Source organism: Pollachius pollachius, assembly GCF_949987615.1.
Source record: "Pollachius pollachius genome assembly, chromosome: 16".
Taxonomy (NCBI): Eukaryota; Metazoa; Chordata; class Actinopteri; order Gadiformes; family Gadidae; genus Pollachius; species Pollachius pollachius.
Genome location: NC_136949.1, coordinates 9,284,031 through 9,289,870, shown reverse-complemented (window position 1 = coordinate 9,289,870; position 5,840 = coordinate 9,284,031).

Below are 5,840 nucleotides of genomic sequence, written 5' to 3'. Positions count from 1 at the left end.
TTTTTCTTGTAAGCATTTTCTTTCTCTGTAATTTGAGAGTTCACTTCGTAACCGCCTTGCGTTCAAGTTCAATCTTTATCCTGGTACAGTGTTTAACCTTCCAATTTTAATGTTCAAAAGAAAGATTCTGAAACTTAGCCGTTTGCTTTTGATTAAATTCTCTTTGATATCCATCTGAAACCCAGCTGTCTTTGTTACAATAAACCTTTTCAAACTACTAGGAACCCATAATCAATATCCAATATCTCCTCTTCATCTCCAGCAATATGATATGAAAGGGTATATTATCAGTACAATATTATCAGTGTACTCTTACAGACTGTTAATATTCTCCAGCGATCAATAGCTCTACATTCTGCTCAAAATGACAGAATGGCAGCTGATTATTAATTTTTTTAGAAACTACTTTGACCTCGTCAATAAAGCGGTCGTGGCACAACATTTGCACCAGCTTACATGCTTTATCTCAAACATGGGGATCACATAGGGATTGGTAATAAAACATAGCACATCGTAGCACGTCACCATATCTACAGTGCCCGTGATGCTAGATGCTGTGCTAACTAACAGTACAACGGGCCAGAACGACAATCTGCTTTTGGAGATATTTGGAAAATGGAACAAAAGCAGATAAAACTGTAATCTCTGTAATGACAGAAACGGCTTTTTGGTCCCCATGGAAACGGATGAGGGTCGCTAATCTCCCGATTGTCCTGGCGTGAACCATGCTCACAAAATGGCTAACCGAGGGTAAAAGGGGACAGACTAGGAAACAACACTACATTCCATTTTCTTAAAGTACCACGCCGTAAAAGACAAATAACGCAACTTCAATAAATCATAATCTCTCTGTGGAGAACGATTTATTCCCCAAACATCTACCAATTCTATGTGTTCAAACGCACAAAAACAACAGAGCCATAGCCTTTATTTAAAACATACTCCAATTGGTATTCTCTACAAATATCAGTAGCATTTCAGGAATCACACAGATCCTTTAGAAACAATGTCAGGCAGGAAGGACGATTGAACGTTTACATAATTCATTATACATTTCACAAATGACAGTGCTAACTATACACCTCAGTCATTCAGCCAGGAAGACCAAAGAGAAGAGACAGCATGAGTCAGAAGGGGATGGAGAGACGTAGAGAAATGAAACCCGAATATACCCCAAACAAAAAAAAACATATAGAGGAGAGGATGGAAGGGCGATGGAAGAGAAAATAGTTTATTCTGGGTACTTGGGAGAAGTATTAGCGTCTAGTGTTAGTCCTTGACCTGGAATTAATTGACATGGCGATGTCATTAATCTCGTTGAGGTCGTGTGCACCTATCTCGTCCCTTTGTTATCTGAGTTGCCGGCACCTTAGCCATTATTGGCCGCCTCATCCAACATCGTCCGCCTTATTATTCACAAGAAAGGGCCCGTTAGATTGAGTTACGGCGTCCGCTCTTTTTAATAGGATAAACACGAGGCGTCCGGGATTACAAACACACATACATTACTGCCTTTTGCGGTTCATCCGTTGTTGGATTTGCTCAAGCCTGAGGTAAATTTAATTTGGAAAGTCAGTAGGCACTGTGTCAACATATTCGTTACCGTCCTCTCAAGCAAACACAGGCACGCACGCATACAGTCACAAACTTGCAAACACACATACACATACACGCACACATTCACAAACACAGACACACACATACACAGACACACTCAAAAATTGACACACACACTCACACAAACACAGGCACCCACACATGAACAAATGCACACAAACACTCACACACACGCACTCTCACACACATACATTCACACAATTGATCAGCAATGATTGGGTGTCAGCCTCACAATCAATAATCAATAATCCACATATTCACACAACCACCTATGCATACATTTGCATGTGTAAATAGACACATTTACATGCGATAAATAAAGTACAAAGGACATGGTCAAAAACACACACACACACACACACACACACACACAAACACATACGCATGTGTGCCTACACATAAATACACACATGCAGGCATATGCACTTAATGTCTCATGCAGAAGTAGCAGATGTTATGTAAGAAAGTCACGTCAGGCGGGATCTCTCCCTCTCCCTCTCTCTCCCTCTCTCTCTCTCTCTCTCTCTCTCTCTCTCTGTCTCCTTTATTCTCTCTCTCAGACTTTCTCTCTATTGCTTGTGTGCTCTCTCTCTCCCTCATTCTCTTTCTATGCACAGTCTCATTTGAATATGGGCCTGTGAAGTCCTTTGAGAGTGTAATCGGGATAAAAGGATATATAAATAAAGTTGACTTTGACTCTCTCTCTCTCTATCGCTGTTTTAATTCTCCTTCATTCTGTCCTGACTATATATACCCTCGGTCTAACACCCTTTTATTTCTGTTAAAGTAATTTTTGCTTTGTCTGTCTTCATCCCTTGTAATGTTTCAGTTGCCTCCTTCTGTCTCTCTATCCGGACTTACCCCCATTCCCCTCCCTCTCTTCCTCTCTCTCTCTCTCTCTCTCTCTCTCTCTCTCTCTCTCTCTCACTCTCTCTCCGGCTCTCTTTCTCTCCGTCTCTCTCGGCCTGTGTTCAACACTAATACTGTGTAGGAATCAGCAGTTTATTCTGGATCAAAAAGCTTCCCACATGTTCTCCACCCTCCTGTACCAAGTGAGGAGGAGGAGGAGGAGGAAGAGGATGACGAGGAAGATGAGGCAGAGGGTGGCGGTTCCCCTCCACCGGCAACATGAATGCTACTCCTCCACAACATGTCCGAATCCCTGACATTTTTGGTTTCTGAAAGTGAAACTGAACGTGAAAGGGAAAGTGTATAATTTCATATGACACATGCCACGGAAAATCGGTCACAGGGCCGGATAATGCGTCAGATTGAACTACTCACCATATTAATGATGGTTAAGCAGATCGCAACCTGCTCCGTGGGTTTAAGCAGGGAGGGGGTGGGGCGCTGCTTTTACGAAATGCTTTCATTAGGCTAGCAGATAAAGCACAAACACGCTAAGCAAAACGTCCAAAAGGCAAAATGTTGATGACTATGCCTGTGAGAGCGTGAAGGGAGATGCATGATTTTGTGAGCAGACATATCTCTGCTACATCTCCTGTGTGAGTGTCGAAAATGTACTCATTAAGCAGGAACACATGAATGAAATATTTAATACCACACAAGCCATTGCAGTCCCCTGTCGCATAAGCACTGGATTACTGCACTTGCCCCCAGGTTCAGTATGTAAACCGTAAAAGATTTCATAAGTCAACGTGGTCTAAAATCGTATTGATGAAATAGCTCATAAAGAAGTTGCTTGCGCTTACAGGATATTACCCTTTGGTTTAGGCTGCTTGTCCCCAGACTGAAAGGTTCTGGGATTCAAACCATAATGTCTATCCCTGAGCAAGATTCCTAACTCTTGCATACCTGCTCCTGAATGACATGTATCCCAAATCCCCCGCCTGGGATTAACAAAGTACATCCAATTTTATGTATCTTAATTCACTGTAAATCGCTTGGATTTGCATCCGCTTAATAGTAAATTAAATTGATACGTGTGTGTTTGGATGTCTACTGTGCCAAGTTGACATAGCCACACTACGTTTGTGCAAGATTTACTTGGGGGTGGAATGAGTTTTTGTAGATTTCCCATGGTGCCATGGGCGGGTGTTGTCGTAAAGAACAGGATTTAAGATGGGATTTATCTCCTAAACACTCCTGATTTATTTCTTTAGCGGGGGTTTTAAGGCTTATATGCACTCACGTTCTGCTCATTAACGCTGTTGTTCGATCTGATTGGTTTAAGGACAGCAGACTGGGATTTGGAGAAATAGGACACAAAATACGGAATTTGTGTCACTGATTTTTGGGTGGTTACGTGACATGTAAATTCATGTGATTGTGCCCGCCTGCATTTGACAGAGGTGACACTGAGTGTGTGTGTCTCTTTAGATATGTGTGTTTGTGTCTGAGTCTGTGTGAGTTTGTGAGTATGAAAGAGAGAGAGATAGAGAGACAGCCAGAGAGATAGAGAGAACCAAGAGTGTGTTAGCATGTGTAGGTATGTGTGTGTGTGTGTGTGTGTGTGTGTGTATATGTGTGTGTGTGTATGTGTGTGTGTGTGTGTGTGTGTGTGTGTGTGTGTGTGTGTGTGAGTGTGTGCGTCTGTCTGCCTGTCTGTCTGTCTGTGTGTGTCTGTCTGCCTGTCTGTGTGTGTGTCTGTGTGTGTGTGTGTGTGTGTGTGTGTGTGTGTGTGTGTGTGTGTGTGTGTGTGTGTGTGTGTGTGTGTGTATATGTATGTGTGTGTGTGTGTGTGTTTGTATATGTGTGTACGTATGTGTGTGTGTGTAATCCTCTGCACATCTGGGGTACCCCTGTGGGTATGCACAGTGTTTGGCTAAGCTCCTTGAGCCTCCTATAGCCCCATGATCAGCTCAGTGGGGGTTCCAGGACCACTGTGACCCACAAGTCAGCCTCTCCCAGGAGGAGATCACCACATCCAATGGTACAATACCAATTCACTTGGTTTTGCAGTGTCTTACATCATGATCAAAGGCTAAGGCACTTGACATGTGGGGGACACAAAAAAAATAAAATAAAATAAATAGAACAGAAAAAACAGGCACAAAGGGATTTTGACCTGGATCACATCAGGACAATATAAATGTTAGAGTGGGCTTGAAAGTTGAGAGTACACCAAGGAGAATTAACCAATAGATAATCATAGACATTGGCTTTAATGGTATATTAAAATAATAATAATCAAATAAATGGTATATTATTGTTCAAAGGTTAGTTGGAAACAGTTCCTTTTTTATGATCAAAGAATTGGTTTAGTCAATCAATCAAGTAAAACTATGTATTATGCTGCATGAGGCTTTACATTTGTCTTTCTATTTAAGAGCATATAAAATTTATATTTGATGTATTCATTATAATATTTTGAGCCACCTGATTAAGACCTAACCAAAGGCTTCAGGAACACCGTGAATAAATTTGACAGACTAAATGATCATCCCATTCAAACAAGGCATTAACAATGAAAAAGGATTCAACTTACACAAAGTAGCTCTCGAGTTTTTCTTGTCCACTTGGCAGACAAAGCCAGCAAGCCTAATACCTTTCTTATGCTGTAGCTCTTATCCAAACCCACGCACGCACACGCACGCACACACACTCGCATACACAAACCCAGACGAACAAATACACACACACGCACACTTACGCACACGCATACACACAAAAACACACACACATATGCACACGCACGCACTTGCACACACACACACACACACACACACACACACACACACACACACACACAGACAAACACATACACACACAGGCCCACGCACGCACACACACACACACACACAGCAACCCCCCCTCCCCCACACACACACACACACACAAAAATACACTTTAGTTATTCTTGAATTACTGTGGACGTCTAGCGCAGAGCGGTGTCAAGGTAGACTTGATGAGTCACGCGGGTCTCTTTACTGTAATGGCTGCCAGGAGGGGTATTTATATCCCCGATCCCATCAGGTGAACTGCTACCCTCAGTAACTTAAAGACAGGTTATATAAGAGGGCGCCGCTTATATCTCACATTATCCATTTTCCCTTTGACTAACAGCCAAGCGATGTTTTTAACAAGGCAGTAAATGGAGGGCATTTAATATTTGTTGTAAAGTGAAATATCGTTGGAAAATAACGGATGCTGGGGAATGAAAAGCCCAGGGACAGCCGAATTATCATTTTTATATATTCTTTATATTCTATATATATTTATATATATATTATATTCTATTATTTCTTTGTTTCAAAAGTAAC